Raw genomic sequence first — 14,272 nt, 5'->3', positions numbered from 1 at the left:
CAACTGGTACTGGGGAAAGTTGCAGAATACACCATTTTCTGACAGTGAGATAGAGTATAAAGCCAATTCTACTGGGCGATTATTGAAATCCATTGTCAAGCTGAATTGTGGGATTTTGTTTTGTTTGCCTCATGCAGCCCTAACCCTTCCCCAACCGTGTGTTTATAAGAACTTGAGTGGGGTACTTGGCACGTCATCATTCTTATCTGTTAGTTTGGTGCCTTTGTGAGTAGAGCTGATAACAGTGAGAAACCCTCCCGAGAAGGTCAATGGAGCGGCTCTTCATTTGTCACTACAGCTGTGTCTCTCAGCACCCACACCCCTCTTTCCTTCTCCTTCCCACATGAGCAATACGACCAGCTAACACATCTAAGAAGACCCCTTCCCATCATCTCTTATTCATGCAGTGGCAGACATCCTTAGAGATGAAAACATCCTCCACATCAGTCCACTTCTAGTTACCTCTAAATTACAGGCAGGCATAACATGTCTTCCAGGAACTTCAGAGGCTCGTGTGGGTGCTGTCTAAGGACAGGGGTGAGTTTTGTGCAGGGGTGGTTTCCTACCATCCTTGGTATGGAGACAGAAAGGAGCCACCCACTTCCCCTTCCTATCAGGCCAGGCTCTACTTTGGAGATCCACTATGAATCATGTCATTACCTGAAGTAATACCTTGGAAAATCCATCCCAAACTCTACAGTTGAATGCACTAACCGCCAGTTCTCTCCACCCTCGGAATGCAGTGGTCCCTGAACCTCATAAACTTCCAAACTTTCAGGTGGCTCCCTTCTACATTCACTGCTTCCAAAGCTAGTTCCAAGTTCTTACTGAGACCATAATCTTCTCCCATCCCCCTCAACAACTATTCCAAGGCAGACTTCTCTCCCCATGCTTCCTTTGGGATACACTCTGCTGATTTTCAGATATCCTGGATGATGCTGCATGGAGAAACTTGAGACCCTCAAGAATGACATTGTGACCCCTCCAGTCCTTATGTACATACCCCATGTGTTCACCTCCCTTCATGACAAGCCCTTCCCTCCTTATAATCCAAGACTTTATCTATCTCAGCCCCTCATCACTATTCACATTCTTCACAACAGTGGCCCTCTCTTTTTCCTCTGAACAAAAACATTCTCACCCTAAGCAATAGCCCTCCAAGCAAGGTGTGGCTCCCTCAATATTTTCAACCCCCTCCCCATGATTTCCCTATCTCTTGTGCTGTTAAGAACTGCCCCTACTTAGTCTATTTCTCTCCCTATTTGGTCCCCTCACAACCTAACTTCAGTTCTCACCATGTGTTGCATATGTTGACCATCAGGCTCTACTTGCTAAGTCAAGGACACTTCACAGCTCTTGCCATGGTTAACGCTCTACCTGCAATTGGCCCAGCTCATGACCATCTCTCTTTAGACAATTTCCTACTTGCCTACGTTATCATGTTCCACTTCCTGCACATATCTCCTTCCTTTTCTCAGCTTGCCACTGAGTTACTTCTATCCACTTCTTAAATGATGATTTTCCCAAGTCATATGCCTCATGGTCAATTACATTTTCCAGCCTGTCCTTTCTGGGTGGTGTCATTCACCCCTGTGACATCAAATTTCCTTAAATATTGATTCCTGAGGCCTTCTTGTACAGAACTATGTGTTAGACATCATCAATGCTACAAAATGTCCAGAGCAGGGCCACGGTAACATCCTCTGTTTTCCTGGCATATATGTTCAATAACACAACTCATTCCTTCTCCAAAACTGATGGCTCACTGATAAGCACATAGACCCAAGTAAATAGAGATATACAAGTTCTTCAAGTGCACAGTCTCCAAATGGGGCTGATTAGAACAAATGCACCTGCCGAGGAGCAAGGCTCTGCTGTGGGACGGTCTGTATGTCAAATTGCTCTGATTGGTCAATAAATAAAACACTGATTGGCCAGTGGCCAGGCAGGAAGTATAGGTGGGACTAACAGAGGAGAATAGAGAAAACAGGAAGATGGAGAGAGACACTGCCAGCCGCCGCCATGACAAGCAGCATGTGAAGACACCGGTAAGCCAGGAGCCATGTGGCAAGGTATAGATTTATGGAAATGGATTAATTTAAGCTATAAGAACAGTTAGCAAGAAGCCTGCCATGGCCATACAGTTTGTAAGCAATATAAGTCTCTGTGTTTACTTGGTTGGGTCTGAGCAGCTGTGGAACTGGCGGGTGACAGAGATTTGTACTGTGGGCCAGGCAGGAAAACTCTAGCTACAAGGCCCCTTGAGTGAGCAGGTTATTTCCGATGGTGAACTGGATAAGCATTCACAGGCTTGAGACTCCGTTGTTGGCAGCGTGGTTGGAGTCCTGTGTATCATTATTTCTGAAACTATCTTCTGTTTATCTCTAGTCATCTGGGTAGCAAGGTACAGTGATGACAGCCAGAGATATGGTTTGTTTTTAAATCACAGGTGTCAGCTGCATGTTGTAACATGTTACCCAGGGCAGGCCTTCCTAATCTCTTGTTTCCTGTTTCCCAGGAGAAGGAACTCCATTGGAATAAGGTCCCCAAGTATTTTTCTGCCACCTTGCTCATGAGCTGTCAGAGTGGTGTGTTCTGAGGAAGAAATTAGGCATGCTCTGCCATGGCCCTTTGTTGGTATCCTATAAGAACAGTGCTCTCTCTCCTTCCGCACACTAGATGTTTTGGGGGTACAGCTTCTGTAGGGGAGACCTATGTGCGTCTCTCTTTCCAGGGCTTGGTGGGTGAGTCTAGTTTAGCCCCGAGTGAAAGAGCAGCAAGCACGTTTGCTGCAGACCAGCATCATGGCTTCCAGAAAATGAAGCTGAGTGGAGTGACTCAGTTCATGAGGCCCACTGCGAATCTGAGGCCAGCTAGGGGCACACGGTGCTCCCCCAGAAAAAGAAAGAAAGCGTTCTGAGCATCTAGCTAACTCCAACTCCTGCATCTCCCAGCACAGGTCATCAGACATCAGGACAAATAAATCGGTTTGTCAACACCATCAAATCTGGTTTGGATTCAGCTATTTACTCAGCCAGTTCTCAATTTCCCTTGCTCGGTCATTTCTACTCAGTGTAGCATTAAGAAGCACAAAACTCAGTTTTGTGGAACACTTCTCTCTTACATTCGGTGTGTATTTTCGTTGTCCCATACAAGACAAGACAAGAGAAAAAGAAACAGAAATGTAACATACCGAGGCAGTCAACGAGCAAAGCCAGGCACCAACCCTGCACCAAACCTGCACCGAACCTGAGCTGGGTGGTAACTAACCAGCTGAAAGAGCCAGAATTTGAGAAGATTCTTCCAAATGTGTATCCTTGCACTCCATTTCAAAGTCAAACAACCTTTCTCAACAGCTACTTGCTATTCCTAGGGACTGCCAACTCCCAGGCTTGTAGCCTCACTGTGTTCTGTGGCAAAGAAGACAATTTCTATTTGATTAGACCCAACAACATTCACAGACATTTCATCAACATCTTGGCCCACTTCTAACAGCATCATATTTTTCTCATTCGCTCTCTCTGAAAGAAAGCCAGAAGAAATAATCTATTTTAGAGTATTTTTCTAGCATGGGTTGTTTGAAAAAAATTTAGACCCAAAATAAGTAGAACATTATGTCACCATAGCTTCAAGAACACTCACTCACTGTTTATGTGGGTCAGATCCACGACACCCCATCACAAGTGACAGCCACGATCCTTGTGTTGTAATAGTGGTGTGTCAGGGGGCAGGGGAATGGCTCACTAGGTAAAGCTTTGCTGTGCGAGGGTGAGGATAGGAGTTCGGATCCCCACCTCCTGTGTAAATGCAAGGTGGGTGTGGCAGCCTACCTATAATCCCAGGACTAAGGAGGCAGAGACAGGAAATCCTTACAGAAGCTGGCCTGGCTAGAGTTAGGTTAACTGAATCAGTGAGCCCCTTGTTCAAGTGAGAGAGACCCTGCCGCAGTCCATAAGGCAGGGCAACTGAGACAGATATCCAGTGTCGACCTCTGGCTTTCACCCTCACTGAAACACATGCATGTTTACACACACACACACACACACACACACACACACACACACACACACACACACACACACACACACTAGCAGGCCCACACAACCGGGTCTTTAATAATCTTTTTTGGGGTGAGGAGTTAAAGTTACCTTCAGGTTATAGAATGCATTGTAAAGTGGTAGGTATAAGCTTCTTTTGTGGTGAGTTTATTAATCCACTATTGCTTTTGGTTTGAATATTGGAGCCTTGACCATTTGCTCCTCAAACACCACTGGGCGGCCCAGTCAGTAAATGTCAGAGCTGCAGAGCTACAGACATTACCTAGGAAGGTAAGTAAGCCACCACAGCTATAAAGCTAACAGTAGCACAGACCACCTGAAACATGTCCGCCATTGCTCTTTTGATATATCTTAAAACACATTCATTTTAATACGACCTCATTAACAGCATAATATGGGAGGAAACCAAGGCATTGAAAAGCTACTTTATTATTTTTTTCTTTAATTTTAAAAAGTTTATGTGCATGGGTGTTTTGCCTGCCTGCATGTATGTGTACCCCTAGTGCCTATGGGGGTCAGAAGAGGGCACTGGATCCCGGGGAACTGGAGTTGCAGGTGTTTGTGAGCCACCATGTGTGTGCTAGGAATCAAACCTGAGTGCTCTGGGAGAATCGCAAGCGTCCTTAACCTCTGCGTTTTCTCTCCAGCCCCACGTTGGGTTACTTAAGAATGTACACACAATGAGCAGCTCAGACAAGATCCCAACCCCACTGGCTCTCCCTTAACATTCTCTACACGGACTGGTTAGAAGAAGCGGCCGCTGGAGGTACCCCATTGAAGGGTGACTTGGCCCCCAGACTCTTCCTCTTTCTCTCTGCTTTTTGATGCCATGAGGTGAGCAGTGGACTCTGCCACAATCTCATGCCACCGCGGTTTTCTGCCTTACCTTAGCCCCAAAGCAACAGTTCAGCTAACTCTGAGTGGGAACCATGAGCCAGAATGTATCTTGTATCATTCAAGTTGTTTCTCTCCAGTAATCTGTCATGTGATGCAAAAGCTAACTCTCATTGGCCAGGATGGGGAGAGCCGGAAGTAGCCTGGACACAGGTTCTAGTCCCAGTTCAGCCAGGAGAGCGAGTGAGTGGGAAGAGTCATCAAGGCCAGACAGTGTTGTAGTATGACCTTTTCAACTCTGGGCACCTCATCATCACCATGGCTCAGTAACCGTGGCAATTAATTACAGTGGCAGTCTGGTTACCTGCTTTCTAATTCCAGGTTCCTAACCCTCAATGGGTTGCTATGGTACTCTGGACTCCTTTGCTCATGTGTAAAATCAGGGGAAGAATATTGTCATCTATACCTTATATCAGAAGCAACTGACATAATACAAAAAGCAGAGGGAGAGCTTTTGAACCATGAAGACTACTCAATAAACGTTAGCTGCTCTTTCGTCATTTCTAGATGAGAGGTCAAGGGCCAATCACTTAACCATCTCAGCTCCCTTACTTCCTCAGGCATAAGACAAAGGGGAGAAGCAGTTACAGAGGCCTTCTGGCTCTGAGGGAAGTAAAGAGGACTGTAAGGAGTGCAGCATTTTCTCAGACTCAACAGGCTCCCCTGATGGTAAAACTTCTGACTGACCTGGGAAGAGGGAATGGCAATTAAGGAATCAGCTTGGCCAGTGGGCATGTCAGTGAGCATTTTCTCAAATGCTAATACGTGTTAGGGGGCTCATCCTGCTGTGGGCGGTACCATACCTGGGCAGGTGGGCCTGGGCTGCGTAAGAAAGGTAGCTGAGCAAGCTAGGGGAAGCAAGCCTGTAAGCAGCGTTCCTCAATGGCCTCTCTTCAGTTCCTGACTCCAGCTGCCTGCCTTGAGCTCCTCCTGCCTAGGTTTCCCTCAGTGATTGGTCAGTGTTTTATCACAGCCATAGACAAACAAACCGATACAGTGAAAGGGAGGCACTGCCCTCCAAAGCAGAGCTGCTTCTCAAGCCGTCTGTATACGGGCTGTGGTTGATATGAATCTACTATGAAAAGAAGAAAGAGAGGCCGGGCGGTGGTGGCGCACGCCTTTAATCCCAGCACTCGGGAGGCAGAGCCAGGCGGATCTCTGTGAGTTCGAGGCCAGCCTGGACTACCAAGTGAGTTCCAGGAAAGGCGCAAAGCTACACAGAGAAACCCTGTCTTGAAAAACCAAAAAAAAAAAAAAAAAAAAAAAAAGAAGAAAGAGAGAATATGGATATGATAATAAGATAAAAAGGTAGATTACTGGATCTACTTTTATAAAGGAACTACTTGCTTTAAATGTTCTACATTGGATTGGATTTTTGTGTATTACATAAAAATTTTGTATTGGACACACCAAAAAATAGAATGAATAATGAATTTTTTTGTCTGAATGTGTCAAATGTTAATGGACTGGACATTCATTGTTAATTTATATAAATGGAGTTTTTTGTCTGAATCTGTCAAATGTTAATGGACTAGACATTGTTAATGTAATTTTTGACTGTATATTGTGGTGGTATAAATAAAGTTGCCTGGGGTCAGAGCTATTAGAGCCATAGCAAGTGCATGGCAGTGGTGGTGTACGCCTTTAAGGACCTGGAGGGCGGTACATACAGGCAGTGACGAGGCAGTCACATGATTGGGTTTACAACCAATCAGAAGCCAGAACAAGGAGACTAGAGAGACAGACACACAGGAAGTAGGGCTCTCTTTTCGGAGAGCTCTCTGGGCTGAGGAGGATCCCTGAATCAGGAAGGGTGAGGCTCTTGGCTCTGACCTCTTGGCTTTCTTCTCTGAATCGGTTCTGTGTTTCTTGTTTAATGAGACCACTGAATTACATCTACAGTATATATTGTATATACTCATTGTATATACTTTTTCTTATATTAGTTATAACTTTTTTAATTTTAAACAAAAAAGGGGAAATGTGGTTGATATATTATACACCCCGATAAACTTATCTGGGGTCAGAGAGTAGAACAGCCACAGTATTAAACATAGAGGTTAGGCAGTGGTAGCACACGCCTTTAATCCTAGCATTCCGGAGGCAGAGATCCATCTGGATCTCTGTGAGTTCAAGGCCACACTAGAAACAGCCAGGCATGGTGACACACACCTTTAATCCCAGCACTTGAGATCTCATGTCTCGCTTGAGAAACACACACATCTTTAATCCCAGGAAGTGATAGCAGGAAGCAGAAAGGTATGTAAGGTATGAGGATCAGGAACTAGAGGCTTTTAAGCTTTTTGGCTTTTAGCAGCAGTTCAGCTGAGATCCATTCTGGTGATGACTCAGAAGCTTCCAGTTTGAGGAAAAAGGATCAGCTGAGAAGTTGGCAAGGTGAGGTTAACTGTGGCTTGCTCTGCTTCTCTGATCATTCAGAATTCACCCTAATACCTGGCTCCTGCATTTTTTCTTTTTATTAATAAGACCATTTAAGATTCGTGTTACACTGGACTCCCTAGAAATTTCCCAAAATTTCTCAGTAAACTATACAGATCAAGGGCTGGGGAGATGGCCTGGTGGTTCCAGGGCTTCCTGTACAAGCATGAGGTTCGGGTCTCCAGAGGCAATGGAAATGGCAGGTGTCTACAATGGCCTAACTGTGATTCCAGCCTCAGAAGACAGAGACAGCAGATCTCCTGAGCATGCTGGCTAGCAAGACCAGCCATATCAGGGCCCTCTGGGTTTGATTAAGAGATCCTGCCTCACTGAATAAGGCAGAAAAGTGAAGGGGAATGACTTCCAACATCACCCTCTGGTCCCCACCCATGAACATCTGTTTCCACATGTGTAAATATGCATACCTGTAAAACACACACACACACACACACACACACACACACACACACACACACACAGAGACACTATTTAAAAAAATATTCAGACTAAAAACAATGGAAGAAAGAAATCTGGTGTCTCTCAATATAAATTTAATCCAGCCCTTTAATATAAGAAAAACATTAAAATGTATCAGCTGGTTACTTGAATTTGGAGAAACTCCCTTCTCTTTGCAAGCCAGCTGCAAGGATTTGATTGAGTGTGCTCCGGGTGTATCTTGGAAAGGAATGCTAGATGTGGATTAGACACATCGCATAACCATGATGATATCAGGTGATGTGAACTGAGTGCCTACTGTGTGCCTATATAGTGCTGGTCATTTTATAGATGTCATATTTTCTCGCTATGACAGTTCCTTGATTGTACTGTCACTAGGCTTCGCAGCTCAAGGACACTAAACACTGGAAAGGTTCTGTGGCCTAACGCTGTCACAGAGCTGGAGGGTGACAGTCCTAAGAAGATCTGGCCCAAGAACGACACAGTACTAGTTTGCCACAAACCTTCAAGTACTAACAGTAGCTGAGTCTTCACCACTTAAGCACCATATTTGCAGTTTATGTAACAATCCATCTTCTTTAAAAACGGTGGAGGGCAGTTTAATCTAGTTAGGAATGGAGGGGAAAGAGCTCAGTGGCTAAAATGCTTACTTGCACAGTCACGATGACCCGAATTCAGACCCTAAGAACCCACATAAAAAGCCAGATGCAGCAGCGCCTATCTGTAACCCCAGTGATTGAGGGTAGAGATAGGTGGACCCCAGGGGTTTCCTGGCCAACCAGTGAGCTCCAGATTCAGTGAAGAGATCCTGTCTCAAAAGAGGAAGAGGGAGGTACAGAGATGAGTCTCTCAGTTAACTCTGCAAACACAAGGGACTGAGTTCAGATGCCCCCCCCCCACGCGCCATCTACGTAAAAAGCTGGGTATGGTGGTATTATGTCTGTAACCCCAGCTTTGGTGGCGGTGTAGTGAAGACAGGTAGATGCCCTAAACTCATTGGCCAGGCAGCCTATGTGAATCCACGAGTTTCAGGTTCAGTGAGAGTGTACATATTTATGTACACTCACATGCTTATATGCACCCCCACACACTCATGCCAAATTTAAAATAAGAGAAGAAAAAAAGTCAAGTGGAGAGTAATAGAGAAAGACATTCAGTGTCAACCTCTGATCTCCACATGTGCATGCACGGGTATGCATACTTGTACACACATGTATGTAACACACATACAGTAAAAATTTTTAAAAATCTGCTTAGAAATGCTGTGATTGAGAAACTAAGCCCTCCTTATAATCCACTACCCAAGGTGATGAAACTGCTCATTCCATTTCCATGATCCTTCTAGCAAATGTCTGTCAGTTCTGGAAAGCAGGAAAGACCTCCAATGGTATTAACAGTACAGACAGGGAGACTCTCCCAGGCCTCACAGCCCATTATCTGCCCAGACAAGGGCGTGACACAGTCACACATCAGCCCCGGAGAAGCAGATACAGGGACTCATACCCACTCCCAGGCTTGGTCTACACTTTCTGAACTAACCTTTTCTTACCAGTAACTGTGGCCCAAGTGACTGTGCCTGAACCCAGCTATTCGGGGGGTAACAATGTGGAATCTTGCTATTTGCTAATGACCAGCCCCCTCGACTGAGAGTGCAAATTCTATTTTTAGAGCAGGCGGATGGGACCCATGCTAATCTGTGATAAAGCAACATTATTACCTTCCGATTTCAGCATCTCATCTAAATTGTTACTAATTTACTAGTACTAAATACCCTGGTACTTCCCTCTTTCCTTTCACTTTCATCCTTCTTTAACTGCTCCCAGAAACAAGGGAAAGCCAAAAGATACCACTTACAAAGCTGATCTATCATCACTTGGAAAGGAGGAAACAGAAAATTTCTCATCCAGTCCCTTAACTGGTGGTAAGAGGAAGCATTTTTACAGGAAGTGTACAGAAGGTCTGGGCGGGAGAGTCAAGTCCACACTATATGCAAAGTTAAGGAGAGGATTTTGGAGTCCCCTTCCCCCTGCAAAAAAGAGGTGTCACAGGACTCTGCCTGCCACTTCATGCTGGTGACACATGAAAAAGGCCCTTTTGGCTACGTTTGAAAGTGGCTCAGAGGCCATACAGCAGAAGCAAAAGTAAAACCAAGTCTCAAACCCACAAGGCAGTCGTGGTACTGGCTCCAAAGAGGGAGAGACGTGCAGACAGTATTTTATAATCAGAACTCTCTGCAGACAGGAGGGGTCTTAAGGCCTCTGGGGAGATCTCTGTGGATTCTTAAATGCCATTTCGGGGAAATGTTTACTGGAGTGTGTCTCTTGTGATAGCCTTCAGTGGCTTCACATCGTAATTACAGGACATAAAGAGCAGGATTGCTGAGGGCTCTCTCATCTTCTTCCCCTAAGTCCCTTGTTGATTAAGTTTTTGGTAGGCACTCATAATCCACCACTGTTGGAATTTCTATTATTTTCTCTTTCTTTACTTCTTTCTTTTCCTTTTTCATATCTTTTCTTTTCCTTTTGTCCTTTTGTTTTAATGCCCAAGAATAGGAACTTAAGATCAAGGTATTTAAAGAAACATATACACTAATTTTCATATAGCAATGGCAAGCACATACTTCCCCTTGAAATACAGATGCGAGACCTCCAGCCCCAGATGTATTTACAGCCTTTTCCTCCAAACCATTCACTAGAGTGCCCTGACTATACATTCTAATGAGCTCTTCTGCATTCTGCTCATGGACTGCCGGCCTCAAAGAACCTGAATGTTCCCATCGTTTACAAAAAGCCCTGACTCACCAAGATTCACAAAGCAATCAGTGGCACAGAACTAGATTTTTCTAGTACCTACAGAAAATTCCATGCCGTTTTGAGAAAAAGAAATTAAAAATGCAGCACACGAAGCAAGACTGCACTTAATTGTCACATTTCCGACCTGGAGAAAGGAACAGAAAGGGGTAAGCACCCACAAAGGACTTTGCCACATGCTAGGACAGCACGGGCTCTACTCCTTTCACAGAGAGCTTTGATCAAGCAATCAGGGCCAGGAAGAGTCTAGTAAATTCTACAGATGCAAGTCACACCTTCGACCTGCTCACAGGTCTGAACTCCTGGGACAGAAAAGGGGTCATAATTGATTTGTGCCCAAATCTAGGCACAGAAAGAGGCATGCATGAGCATGAAGTTTTGGGAGAAGTAACGCCATCTGGAACTTTCATACATGTTCCTTTGCCGCTGAGCCTGTTTGACCATGAATAGGAGGGCACAGATGTCCCCTGTCAGTCCTATGTGGCCTTGACAGCCTTGAAGGATTTTGCCGTGGTCCTAACGGAGCAGAAGAGGAGCATAATCCTCGTGGGTGGCAGGAACTTTGACGAAATCAGTAGGGAGAGGTGGCTGTGACAGAGAGGACTCGGGGAATTTACACGGGGCCTGTGGAACAACTCCAGGGAAGGCTGAGCATTGGGCTTGAGCATGGTGGCTGACAATGTAGGGTGGCTTTTAGAGGAAAATAGGTCATTAAGAAAATGAAGTATCCTGATAGAGGGTAAGCTAAGAACCACACAGGAGAGCTATCTCCTGTAGTGGAGGGCCACACAGAGGGAAGGTAATGCCACAGAGGGCTTGAGCAGTGTAGCAGTCCCATGGGGTGGGGGGTGGGGGTGCACAGCAGATGCACCTTTGGGCCTCAGCATGTAGGTTTAAGCTCTGGGAAGGATGGAAAGTTGACAGGGTCCCAAGGACAGGAGGTGGCGAGGAAGTGTGTATACCTGTAGGAGAGTCCCGAGTGTGCCCTAGAGAAAAGGATGGAGAAGGTGGAACCGGAGAGATGCAGTCAGGCTCAGGAAAGGAGGGAGCAAAGGAGAGTGGAGCTGAGGAGTTTTCTAGACCAACAGGGAGGAAATGATGGCAAGTGAGGGACAGAAAAAACGGGAGAGCGGCAAGCTGCAGTGTGGACCTTCCCTGACGACATTCTAGAAGGGCAAATGGAGACAGGGAGGGTAGGACCCTTCTTCCTACAGGCCCGGGGGTGGGGGAGGACAGGACACAGGCTGCAGGAATGACTAAAGAAAAAAGAAGGAGGCTGGAGGTAACCAAGAAGGGTCACTTGAAGCTAGAATTCCAAATTACGCTTCACATGTTCTGTTAGCAACAGCAGCAAGGGCCCTTTACGAAAGTCTGCAATTGTTAAAGAATTACCTAAAAAGCAAATAACAAAAGCTGCCTCCTCTATACACTGTCCCATACCTTCCCACTCTTCAAAATTAATCTTCCAAGCCAGATAAAAGCTACACAGATGAGGCCCTCTTAGGTAACAGGAAATAAAAATACATCTGGTTCACAAAGCCAGTTAAATACATAGTATCAGAGGGTGACAATGTGTTTGTGGAAATGAGTGCTGAAATGGGAAATCCACTCACTTTAACAAAAGCAACCCTGAGATCCAAGAGGAAACCTCTTCTTTACAGCATCACACCAATTCAATCACTCAGGAGCTATAATCAAGTCACACGCTGAAGGGAAGGACAGACAATGGTTTCTAACTTCCATAGAACTGAGTGTCTCAACAGGAGAATCCCAGACATGTCTTTCAATATGACGTGACTACTCCCAGCAAGGGGAGCTGTACTGGGAGATGGGAGCCCACCCAGAAGTTTCCAAAGGGGACTTCAGAGACGTGACATGAGCTAAGTCACCCTAAGGGTAGTCAGTCAAGTCAGCCTTGTCTCATCTCTGAGGAGGGAAGGGATGGAAAGGCATGACACTGGGGGTGGGGAAACCGAGATAAAGGGACAGGAAATGAGGCTAGGCAGGCTGTTGAAAAGAATATGGATTGTATCCTGCTGGGGAAGGAACCAATAAACCTCTAGCTGGGAGGATGCCTCATCAGCCTGGGCCACTTCCTTAGCCAATGGTTCAATGGATACCATGCCTGCTTTCAGGGAATGCCTATAAGATCTGAGGCTAGTGCTTTCTTATTCCTGCCTTTACAACCCCAAGAGACATGCTTTGAAGTTCTGAAAAATAATCACTAGTATTGGCTTTTTAAGACCCTTTAGAAAAGACTAAAATGGCTTGAGGGTTATCACCAATGAGTGAAAAGGTTTCCTGAAGGCACAGAGTGTTTGTTTACTGGTGACTTCCATTTGGTCTGATGTATATGTGGCAGCTAGGCTTGGAGCTTTAAGTAAACTAACAGCCAGACCCTGGGAGGCATCCTTGAGGTGCACCACAAGACCGGTGCAGGGGTTCACACTGTGATCAGGTCACACCACCCTTCAGGGGGCAGCTAAGAGTTTGGACTGGTGCCAGGATCAGCTCTCCAATCTTAGGCACTTAGCCTCACAATTGAGGCCTGTACAAAAGCTTCTTACTGAATAGAATCCCTTGGAAGTTTGCATGTGCTATCCCACTTCCCTCACAGAAGAATCCCTTTCAACTCTGTAGTGTGTGCAGGGAATTCTGGGAAATCAAAGTTTTTCATCATCCTATATTTCTAATGGTATTTGAATATCTCAGTGTTTGGGGAGTATTTGGGACTGAAACTTTGGCCTCACACATACTAGGCAGGCATTCCACTACTGACCTATGTCTCCACACCTACCACTGAAGTGTTTAAAACTGATTGGGTTCTGACCCTAGAGGAGGTATACATTTTAACAAAGCAAACACATTTATATGCCTTTGCCTGATTTAAGGTTATTTATTGAAGAAAGGGCATAAGTTAAAACTGCCTTAGCCTCTCAGTTCTCAAATTATCCCAAAAGGTTGTAAATTCTCAACCAAATCAAAAAGCATTTGGAGTATGGCATCCACTGAGGCCATCTACACTCTGTGTATAGCCATTTGGTCTGATGTATATGTGGCAGCTAGGCTTGAAGTGGGGGAGTGTGCCTGTGCTTTTATTAATGTACTAACTACACTGACTCTACAGGGTCCCCTTGTGTAGCCCCCCCTTTTATAGGCCTCAAAACACACTTTTACACTTATCTTTACTTTCAGAACACTGCTGGTTCATGATGAGTTATTGACACCAAGTCCCTAAGCAACAGGTATGAGGGACTCCACTGTGACATGTTCCTACAGGGAAATGTGACCCATCCTGCAGCAGGCCACGCTGTGACTGGGTTTGCAATGGGGGACGATAAGGAAGGCCCGTGCTTACCTGTGGCCTGAGCTTTTGAAGCCATCACTACTCAATGCATTCATCACCCAGAACTGGCTGGGTACCCAAAGGAATTAGAGATCTAGCCCAAGGACAGTCATTAACAAGCAAAAATGGACAGGATGGCTTCCGTGGTAGTTGGGCTATACAAAGAGTGTAGATGGCCTCAGTGGATGCCATACTCCAAATGCTTTTTGATTTGGTGAGATTTCCTGGGAAAAGCTGATCCTGATGAGGATTTTGTGAATTTGTAGAGT

At 45.4% G+C, this 14,272-nt stretch overlaps 1 protein-coding gene across 7 annotated transcripts in view; it reads right to left on the bottom strand.

The window, feature by feature from the left end:
- The window catches only part of Limch1 (LIM and calponin homology domains 1), a 321,480-nt gene that overhangs the window by 123,805 nt on the left and 183,403 nt on the right, over nt 1–14,272 (bottom strand). The gene's annotated exons all lie outside the window — the stretch shown is intronic.

The sequence above is a fragment of the Peromyscus californicus genome, unplaced genomic scaffold, assembly GCF_007827085.1.
Source record: "Peromyscus californicus insignis strain IS unplaced genomic scaffold, ASM782708v3 Scaffold_13__1_contigs__length_99412109, whole genome shotgun sequence".
In the NCBI taxonomy this organism is placed as follows: domain Eukaryota; kingdom Metazoa; phylum Chordata; class Mammalia; order Rodentia; family Cricetidae; genus Peromyscus; species Peromyscus californicus.
Note: the sequence above shows the minus strand (reverse complement) of the source record. Positions and strands in the feature narration are given on the sequence as shown.